Below are 11,699 nucleotides of genomic sequence, written 5' to 3'. Positions count from 1 at the left end.
GTCATCTAGCGGGTTGGCCGGTCAAGTGACCGTGAGAGGTGGCCACCTCTCCGGCACACAGTTCCAGATATGATAGATTACAAGAGAACTTAGTCTGCAGACGAACTTTAAGAATCACAAATGAACTTAGTAAGCTTGGGCCTTTTAGCGAAAAAACTCCCTTGCTGTACTGTTTATGATGGCATGACAATTTACAGTTTTGAAGCATGTATTTTTATACCTAGGCTTACGTGCCCACTGAGTGCTTTTGTACTCAGCCCTGCAGATGTTTTCTAAATGTGCAGGTTGAGCTGATGTGATGATGGTGTTGCAATGAGCGGAGTCTCCAGGGTTGTTAATAAATAGTTAACCTGTCTAGAATATGTCTTCATACATATGTCTAGCTACTTTCCGCTGCAAGATGTTGATGTTATAGTATGTTATGTCATACTTTGAGTCTTAAGAGAATGATTTCATATGATGTATAACTTGATTAATGATATTAATTAAGTTTTATGTTGTCTTTCATAGACTATTTTCAATTGAGTATTAATGAATAAAAATGACGAGTTTTAATAAGATGAGTAAGTTTTAAGGCTATAAATGACGCCCCTTTTCTTCCCCTTCTTCTTTAACCCCATCCCTAGTCGTAGATCACTCGGCTTAACTATCCTTAGTTAGGGCGGGCTGTGACAGAGTGGTATCAGAGCGAAGGAAAGCTCTGAATTAGAAGTCTTGAGTTTAGTCTAGAATGAGTCACTAGACTAATAGTTATTAACAACCGTGAGCTCAGCGCACCATCACACCAGGCTCAACGAGGTATGTAAAAATTCAAAGTTTATTTGACGTTAAATTTTGAAGAGCATGATGTTGAGGTTATATGATGAGTTATGATGTTACACTTTAAAGGTGCATAGTTTGAGTTTGAGGATGACAACATGATTAATAATGAGTTATTATGTTGTAAGAGCATATGTTGATGTTACATGATGAATCATGAGAGCGTTTATATCATATGATGTTATATGATTGATGATGCATAATTATGAGTTATGATGTGATGTATTTGAGATGTTTTGTGATGGGAATTGTTTGAGCAGTTGTGATAAGTCACGATGATTTAGATGAAGGAATCTAATGTCATTGTTAAGAGAGATTTTTTTTTTACTAAGTAGAAGGATGAAATGAGAACTTAGAGCTAAAGCTTGAGAGAATTAGCAATTGCTTTAAGTACTTGTTGGTTTGAGTTATGAGTTTGAGTTATGAGCTTGAGTATAATAGCATGATTAATGATGAGTTATTAGCATGCTGCAATGAGATATTGTACGATATGTTGAGTTATTTTGTGACGCGAGTTTTGCTCACGCAACCTTAATGGTACTTGAGGAGGTATCATGAGCCATAGTCTTTGGAGATGGCTTTGAGAGAGAATTGTTGAGTTGTCTTACTGAGTCACGATGATTTAGATTAAGGGATCTAATATCATTGTTTAGAGAGATTCCCTACTAAGTAAAGACGGGACGAGATGAGAATTTAGATGTTTTGAGCTTGAGTTTTAAGATAACAGTACTACTTAATAGGAGTTTTGCTAAGTTATGTTTTGTTTATTTCTGTTGCTGGAGCCAAGTAGAGTTAGTTCCTAGAGTCACCTTTAAGTTCTCCTTATAGGTTGGCCATGACTGTTGGCACCGCACGAAAGTGGACTGTTGTGAGATCGAACTCAGGAAAGATCGGATACGAGGACGAGGCGTACAGTATGTGGTACAGAGATACCCTAGCAGATTTTCAAACACATGTTCATAGACTATGAAAGGATGAAAGCCTTATGGTTGTTACTAGACTGGATGGCATCGTGCACCTAGTCCCCGTGCTACCAATCGAGTGGTAGGATTGAGCAAGGAAGAAAGCCACTCAATATGATGGGACATGTCGTCTTGAGCATTGGACCCACAGGAGATGGGATTTGTTACAGATACCCAGATTTTCTATGCGGATCTACTGACCGGATGCTTGTTTTCTACCAGGGACTCTAGAAGAGTGTAGTAGATATCGAGTCGATCCTTGAGTATCAGTTACCAAAGATGATAAAATGATAAACGATAATGAGGATGAGAAGTAGCCGAGGAGGGCTAGAGTTGATGAGGATGAGAAGAGAAGTCGATGTAGGCTAGAGCTAAGGATGATCTTGAGAGTATGCGCGGTACACCCTCGTTTTTGATTAGTTGCAATTACATTGCGATGTATATAACTTACTTAGGAGATACTGGTACTTGAGATTTTGACATGATGATAGATAAGCATGCGAATTTAGTACCCTACTGATGTTAAATAGATGGATGTTCCTAGTGTGCTAAAGTAGCAACTAGATGAGTTAACTGGTAGCAATTACCGTAGGAGGTCCAGACCGAGACATAGTACTATTAATGGTGTCGATTTAGAAGGGACATTACGATAGATACTATGGTTTTTGTAGGGTTTAAATAACCCCTTTATGTAAGCCCACTAAAAAGAGGCATTCTACTGATGGATATATTAGGTTGACCAGAGTGGTCTTTTTGTTAGCATTTCGTGAGTGCTTATTGCCTTACAGATGAATGTTAAGGTGACCGTGAGGGTTTCCTTAAAGTTGAGTTAGTAAATTGAACTTGAGTTTTGAGGATGCTTAGAGCGTTGGTCGAGTTGAGTTTTCCTTTTGTGATTTCAAAAATGCCTCAAAGATGTCATCAAGAGTGTGATGTGAAGGATAGGCGGGATAATATTCCGCCACCACCACCGCAACATGAGAGGAGAGTCGAAAAATATTGAACTTTCGAAACAAGAGTCTAGAACATAGGACCCTGAGTTTAAGCTTTTAGCTTGCTGGTGTGAACTTAAGTTTTGTTATGTATAGTATGTTGAGGGTTTAGAAGACACAGAATTTCCAAGTTCGGGATAGTATATCCCGTGTGACTGGGGAGTGATTATGTTGGACCTGGCCAGTCCGCATGATCTAAATCTCAGTAGACGTTAACTGGGTTTATAAACCCATGTGTTTCAACTTTCGGTTGAAAAGCCAGATGGGTTCTTACTCTAGGTCATTTTTGTTCGACCTGGTAGTTACTTCATTCTACCCTCTGGTCATTCATTTGAGTCTCTTGAACAATTTGTTTTGATGTCGTTCTAGTGTTGAACCCTTACAACTTTTGAGTTATCCTAGTAGATTCTTTTGATGTATAAGACTAGTGAGAGGCACGTCAGAAGACTTTAACACCCGAGCAACTGGTAAACTACACCTGAGAACAATTCAAGGCTACTCTTGAGAAATATGTACCAAGGAGTACAGTAAGCAGCAAGAGGCTGACTATCGAAGTTTGATGCAAGGAAAGAAATCGGTTGTAGAGTATAACCGAGAATTCTGTGAGCTATCACGATTTGCTCATCAGAAGATGGATACTGATGATGAGATGTCTGAGTTTTATGTGCCGGTTTAAGGCAAGACTTTAAGGTAGTATTGGGCAAGTTATTGGATGCATCAGTTAGAATCCTGTTTAATACAGGAGCCTCGCATTCTTTAAGTGTTTGAAGCATGTTACCTTCAAACTCGAACCAAAACGAGCTAGTCCCAAGTTGAGAGTAATCACTCCTGTAGGAAGAGCTACTACAGTTTCTCACATGATTTCTAAATTAGAGTTTGAGTTAGGATCACTAAAGATGAAAACAAGAACCTTGCACTTAATGCCTATGTGGAACGTAGACATTATTCTAAGGATGGACTGGTGACTCATCCAAAAACACCTAACGGATGGACTCGAATTTATACGAGGTCGTCCTAGGGTGGTAAGGTGACTCAAGTCGTCTCACAAGGAAGACTTAGCAGGGCTCTAATCGTATTGCTCACAAGAAACTTAAAAGAAATCTAAACACTCTAATCGGGTAATTGGGTCTGACACTTTCTCTCCGATTAACTAATGCGTAATTAAAATAAAGCATATAAAGTTAACTAGGCAAAAGATAGGAAGCCAATAAGAACGCAAGAAGGTAAACAAAGCTAAGGTTCTAAACTAGCAATCTAGAAAGCAATCATCAATTCAACACCATAAACAACGATTATCTAGGCGAAATAACATATTAACATTTAATCAAATGAATGTTAAGCAAACACACACAATCAAAGAGAATTCCGCAAGTAACTCAGCGACGAACTAACTAGAACATGGCATTTGAACATTAACGAAATCAACTAGAGTTTCCAACTCCAACACTAAACCAAACGATCATAAACTTGTAAACATCAAAGATTAATAACTACCTAGGCAAGAAACTCAATCAAGCATAAGATTCTAATGCAAAGAAAATCTTAATCTCCATAAAAAGAAATATCTAAACCTTCAACAACAAAAAGGGAAAAACGTAAGCAATAGCAACGAACTACGAATCACGTAGATTATCTAAACTCAACGACAATAATCTCCAATCATCACATCCATCAAAAGTATAAAACAACGATTCAATTAACCAAAGGATTCATATAATCCAAAATTATCTAAACTCAACAATAATAATCTCCAATCATCACATTCATCAAAGCATAAAACACAAAACTTAATTAACCAAAAGATTCATATAACCAAGAGAATATAGAATCAACAACAATGATCTTCAATCATCATAATCATCAAAGACAAGAAACAAAAGATTCAATAACCAAAGGATTCATAAAACAAAGAGAATCAAAAGGAGTTCTTACAAAACGTAGCAATCCAAGGAAATCCAATCCGATGAAATGTTAATTGACATCCAAAGCAATCCAATGAATCCACAATCGAAAGTAATTGTTTTGAAACTCTAAAAACCCAAAGAAAATGGTGGAAATCGCCCCTAGAGGTTGCTGGAGACGAGAATGATAAAGTAAAACCCTAGAAAGGGGTTTTTAATCGAAAAAACGTACTGTCGGATCTGCACAGAGGCGGCCGCCGCCGTGTAACGGCGCCGCCGTGAGGGCCTTTCGCAGAATGGGCACGGCGGCCGCCGTCCCACGGCGCCCGCCGTCTACTGCAATGCGCAGCGGTTTTGTTTTGGCCTGTTCTCCCTCGTTTCAAGTCGGATTTTGGATCCGTTTTCGCCTACGAACTCGTATCAAGACAAACTTCGATTCTTATTCAAACCAATCAACTAAATTCTGACTTTATTTTTGTCCACATATCAATCAATTTGAGCACAAAATCCTGAGACCACAAAATTAGCACAAAAGCTCAAATCATTCAACTCTTAAGTGAAAGAGACCAAAATAAAAGTCAATATAAGACGTAAATACCCAGAGATTCATCACAAAATAGGGCTAAACAACCCCCCCACACTTGATCCTTTGCTTGTCCTCAAGCAAAGTCACGACACCAAAAGATAGTTCACAAGAAAACTTCCTCACCATTCACATCTCCAACCAATCTAAGTCTCTTAGCCATTCACATTCCTCACGAGATGTTCATTGTTAAGATTTTAAGAAGCAACAACCACATGATACAATTCAATCCGATCAGACCCAATTCTCCGCTAGAGGTGAATTCCCTAATGTGATTGCCTTTATAATCAAATCCCATTTTCCTTGAAGATGATAAACATTCAAACCAAAAATAATTTTATACATCTTTCTTTTAAAGGTGATGTTATTCCATTCTCAATAGATGGGCCAACTTTCGTGAGATCAACACTTTTGGAGGTAATCCAAAATGTTCTCACGTGGTTTTCCATGCTCATAACACTACCGTCAGAGGAGCAGAGACCCAGAGCTATAGAAAACTTCACAACAAACCAACATTCAAACTCAAGGGATAAGATCGTAGGCTATCACAATGAAAACACTCCCTCTAGCATCTACCGGACAAATCACGTCAAGAATAGCTCATAAGGGTGTTGCATCCAAAACATTAAACAACTTACATCAAGAGAGGAATATGCATAGCCTGAGAGACAAAGATAGCAACCAAGCCAACACAAAGCATGAAATTTACTTGTGAACAAATCATCAAAGTGTGCATTATTACTTGAAGCCAAACAACAATCAAGATAAAGGAGACCATTTGCCCCACACAAGAAAGCCCAAAAACACAACAAAAAGGCACCCATAGGATCACAACTACCAACAAACACCCTCCCCCCCACACACTTAAACTCTGGCACTGTCCTCAGTGCAAACAAAAAGAGGGGTGAAGGAGGAAACTTCCCTAAATTCCGATCCAGTGGTGAGTCTGTAGTGTCCCACGATGTTTGCCTCTCTCTCATTCAAAGAACAAGCAGTCTCCAACGCAACAACCTGCACCAAACAACAGATGCAACAAATCACAACACAAACAAAACGACAGAAAAATGAAACCAGAAAAAGCAAGAAAACATGGGTTGCCTCCCATGCAGCGCTAGTTTTTAAGTCGCCAGCCCGACTAAGAAGGTCCCTTAACCAAAATCCGATTGGAGCTCCAGCTGTCTTAGCGCCCTTGTAAACACATCTTTTTGAATTGCAGCTGCGGGTCCTCCAAATGAGCGTTCCATGCTCATATCATGAGATGCTCCTCTATCCACCCATCCAAGGAGATTGAGTGACATAACCTCATCGAGCTTCTCTTCCAGTGGCAAGGCAGACAGGAAGCCTTGCTCTATGTCATATTCCTCGTGCAGCTTATCCAGAGATTCATGCTCAATGTCAGCCTCATCCTGCAGGTTAGCAAGGAATTCCTCCACGATCTCGTCCTCCTCTTGCAGCTGATTAAGGAATTCCTGCACAATATAGTTCTCATCCAAAGCATCAAATGCTTCAACATAAGAGCAGGTTTGAATTAAGCGAGTGGGGGTAGTAGGTTTTTGATCAAAAACAGAGAATGTTACCGCTCTACCCGCCCCCTACCATACTTACAGTTCCCGTACCCACATCGATGCGAGTACGGGTGGTAGCCATAAAGGGTCGGCCAAGTAGCACGAGATGCCCATTCTCGCCTCTAATCCCTTTTCCCTCATCAAGTACAACAAAATCAGTGAAAACACTAATCCCCCTCACGACCACCTCAACATCCTCAACAAGGCCTCGTGGGCTGCTAATGGAGCCGTCAGCTAGCTCTATCTTAATGTTCGTGCATTTCAGCTCTTTATTTCCCAACCTCTCAAAAATATCAAGCGGCATCAAATTGACTGCCGCGCCCAAATCAAGCATTCCCAAAACCTTTTCAACCCCACCTAAGCTAATATCAAAAATAAAGCTACCTGGATCTCCTTGCTTGGGTGGTGGTTGGTCTAGTGCAACAGTGACGGGTGGCAGTGGCTCACTGGGGCATTGGGTAGCCTTGATTGCCTGCACAGTTTTGCTTCTCCATCTCCCCATGGTTATTGGGGCCTTGTCCTTGACTACCTCAACGGCATGAGCTTGATGCGGCTGTTTGTCCTGGTTTGGGAACTTTCCGGTCGGCTGTTCTTGCTGCAGCTGATTCAGGGCTCCTGTAAGTTGCCCAACTGTAGTCTCGAGACGCTTGATGGTAGCACTCTGAGACTCCATGTTCTGTTTGGTCATCTCCATGAAAGACTGCATGGTGTCCTCGAGAGACGGCTTCTGTGGTTGAGCTTGCTTCTGAAACTGTTGGGGAGCATTCTGGTATTGCTGCTGCTGCTGCTGCTGAAAATTCCCTTGTTGTATAGGAAACTGTTGATACTGCTGATACTGCGGGGGCTGCTGTTGCTGATAAGCTTGAGTGTAGTTCTGCTGCTGAGCTCTCCAACCCGAGTTGGAATTTTGTTGCCCTTGATTAAACACGGGCCTCTGTTCAAATTGAGGCCTCCCCGGATAGCTCTGAGCAGCATAGACCTCTGCTTCTCCTTCAGGTGTGCATTCCCCCATGCGATGGCACGCGTTGGTTCCATGACCAAAATCGCCACATATGCCACATCCTTCTGCTGGTGGCGCATGAACTGGTGGAGCCTTCACCTGGTTCATCGTGAGGTGTTGTACTTGCCTCATCAGGTCCGCTACTTGCTTCTGAAGCTCATTGTTGGGAGCTACTGCATTGGCTTCAACCCTCCTTCCTCTAACTGATTTCTGTTGAGAACTCGCGGCAAGTGTTTCGAAAATCCCTTTGAGCTCATCAGCTGTCTTCCGGGCAATGTTGCCCCCTGCTGTACTGTCCACCATAAACTGTGCCGTCTGGATCAATCCGTCATAGAAGAACTGCATCAACATGACGGGTGATAGCTGGTGCTGCGGGCACTGGCGGAGGAGCTCTTGGAATCTCTCCCAAGCCTCGTGGAAAGGCTCGTCAGCTCCTTGCATGAAGTCCATAATTTGGCTCCTAATCTCTTGAGTCTTGTGATTAGGGTAGTACTTGAGCATGAACTTCTCACACGCCTCTCCCCATGTAGTGATGGAGTTCGGCGGCAGGGACAGCAACCACGTTCTCGCCCGGTCCTTGAGTGCGTAGGGCAAGCACTTGAGTCTCAACTGATCCTCGGTGAGTTCCAGCAGTGGGAAGGTCTGCACTTGGGTGCAGAAATCACGGATGAACTGCAAGGCGTCCTCACTGGGCATCCCATAAAAGAGCGGCAACAGGTTTGAATCATTGGGCTTCAGATTATAATTTCGGACCGCCGTGGGAAGCACTATAGCTGACGTGCTAGTGGTCCCAATAACTGGTCTGGAAAAATCTCCCATGTACTGAACATTCTTCTCCGCCATTGCTTCTTGGTCAGGATTGGGCCAAGCTTCTTCTTCTTTTTCAGAATGCACTGAAAGTGTCTCCTCAAAAGCTTCCAGAATGGGATTGGAAGCAATTCTCTCTTCACAATTTTTCTCTCGAAACTGTGATTCCACAAAACTTCTCGAACTGGACTCGGACTCCTTCTCCAGGCTTGAAAGAACCTCCCGAGGTCGATGAATGTTGTCGTAGTAAGGTGCAAGCTTTCTCTTCAAGCTTCTACGTCCTTGCATACACAACACGAACAAACAAATCAAACGCACCGGAGGGAGAAAATAACCGAGTCAAAAGAAATAAACAAAAATAAACACGGAAAACAATGCAACACAATCAAATGCCTAAAGCCTTCCCCGGCAACGGCGCCAAAATTTGACTCATCCAAAAACACCTAACGGATGGACTCGAATTTATACGAGGTCGTCCTAGGGTGGTAAGGTGACTCAAGTCGTCTCACAAGGAAGACTTAGCAGGGCTCTAATCGTATTGCTCACAAGAAACTTAAAAGAAATCTAAACACTCTAATCGGGTAATTGGGTCTGACACTTTCTCTCCGATTAACTAATGCGTAATTAAAATAAAGCATATAAAGTTAACTAGGCAAAAGATAGGAAGCCAATAAGAACGCAAGAAGGTAAACAAAGCTAAGGTTCTAAACTAGCAATCTAGAAAGCAATCATCAATTCAACACCATAAACAACGATTATCTAGGCGAAATAACATATTAACATTTAATCAAATGAATGTTAAGCAAACACACACAATCAAAGAGAATTCCGCAAGTAACTCAGCGACGAACTAACTAGAACATGGCATTTGAACATTAACGAAATCAACTAGAGTTTCCAACTCCAACACTAAACCAAACGATCATAAACTTGTAAACATCAAAGATTAATAACTACCTAGGCAAGAAACTCAATCAAGCATAAGATTCTAATGCAAAGAAAATCTTAATCTCCATAAAAAGAAATATCTAAACCTTCAACAACAAAAAGGGAAAAACGTAAGCAATAGCAACGAACTACGAATCACGTAGATTATCTAAACTCAACGACAATAATCTCCAATCATCACATCCATCAAAAGTATAAAACAACGATTCAATTAACCAAAGGATTCATATAATCCAAAATTATCTAAACTCAACAATAATAATCTCCAATCATCACATTCATCAAAGCATAAAACACAAAACTTAATTAACCAAAAGATTCATATAACCAAGAGAATATAGAATCAACAACAATGATCTTCAATCATCATAATCATCAAAGACAAGAAACAAAAGATTCAATAACCAAAGGATTCATAAAACAAAGAGAATCAAAAGGAGTTCTTACAAAACGTAGCAATTCAAGGAAATCCAATCCGATGAAATGTTAATTGACATCCAAAGCAATCCAATGAATCCACAATCGAAAGTAATTGTTTTGAAACTCTAAAAACCCAAAGAAAATGGTGGAAATCGCCCCTAGAGGTTGCTGGAGACGAGAATGATAAAGTAAAACCCTAGAAAGGGGTTTTTAATCGAAAAAACGTACTGTCGGATCTGCACAGAGGCGGCCGCCGCCGTGTAACGGCGCCGCCGTGAGGGCCTTTCGCAGAATGGGCACGGCGGCCGCCGTCCCACGGCGCCCGCCGTCTACTGCAATGCGCAGCGGTTTTGTTTTGGCCTGTTCTCCCTCGTTTCAAGTCGGATTTTGGATCCGTTTTCGCCTACGAACTCGTATCGAGACAAACTTCGATTCTTATTCAAACCAATCAACTAAATTCTGACTTTATTTTTGTCCACATATCAATCAATTTGAGCACAAAATCCTGAGACCACAAAATTAGCACAAAAGCTCAAATCATTCAACTCTTAAGTGAAAGAGACCAAAATAAAAGTCAATATAAGACGTAAATACCCAGAGATTCATCACAAAATAGGGCTAAACAACTGGTTAGCAGAGAACTTTGCCCCGATTGATTGTTAGAAGAGACAGATAACTTTCCAACCACCTGGGAAGGAACAAACATGTTTTCACGACATTGATAGAAAGAAGAGAATTCCAATCATTTCGGCACTTCAGGCGTCGAAATTGGTAAAAAAGAAAGGAGCACAAGCTTACCTAGTTTACTTGAATGATGAAGGAGAATCAAGTAAATACTTTGAGGATGTAGTAGTGGTAAGGGAATATAGAGATGTATTTCCCGAGGTCTTACCAGGATTGCCACCAACAAGATAGTTGGAGTTCACTATCGACCTAGAACCTGGATCAGCACTAGTGTCGAAGGCACCCTATAGAATGGCGCCTAAGGAGCTACAAGAGCTGAAGATTCAGCTACAAGAATTGCTCGAGTTAGGTTTTATTAGACGTAGTGTATCCCCGTGGGGAGCACCAGTCTTTTTGTCAAAAAGAAAGATGACACGTTGAGAATGTGCATAGATTATCGAGAACTGAATAAATTGACACTCAAGAACAAATATCCTTTGCCGAGGATAGATGACTTGTTTGATCAATTACGAGGAGCGAGTTTTTCTTGAAAGTTGACTTGAGATCATAATACCACTAGTTCAAATTTTGACAGGAGGATACACTTAAGACAGCTTTTCAAATGAGGTATGAGCACTATGAGTTCATAGTTATGCCATTCGGTTTGACGAAGGCACCAGTAGTTTTCATGGATCACATGAATTGAGTTTTCATCGATAACGGGATAAATTTGTCCTAGTTTTCATAGATGATATTCTCATCTATTCGAAGAATGAGCAGGAGCTCCAAAACATTTGAAAACGATGTTGGAAACACTAAGAGTTGAGAAGCTTTTTGCCAAATTCACCAAGTGCGAGTTTTGGTTGAACAAAGTAACTTTACTAGGACATGTTATATCATCTGAAGGAATTAAAGTTGACCCCGTCAAGGTACAAGCTGTACATGAGTGGAGATCACCAACTACGCCTAACAAGATTCTCAACTTTTTAGGCTTAGCAGGATACTATCAGAGGTTTATTGAAGGATTTTCCACGATAGC

Source organism: Salvia miltiorrhiza, chromosome 4, assembly GCF_028751815.1.
Source record: "Salvia miltiorrhiza cultivar Shanhuang (shh) chromosome 4, IMPLAD_Smil_shh, whole genome shotgun sequence".
Taxonomy (NCBI): domain Eukaryota; kingdom Viridiplantae; phylum Streptophyta; class Magnoliopsida; order Lamiales; family Lamiaceae; genus Salvia; species Salvia miltiorrhiza.
The sequence above is the reverse complement of the archived record's forward strand: the minus strand, read 5'-3'. Positions refer to the sequence as shown.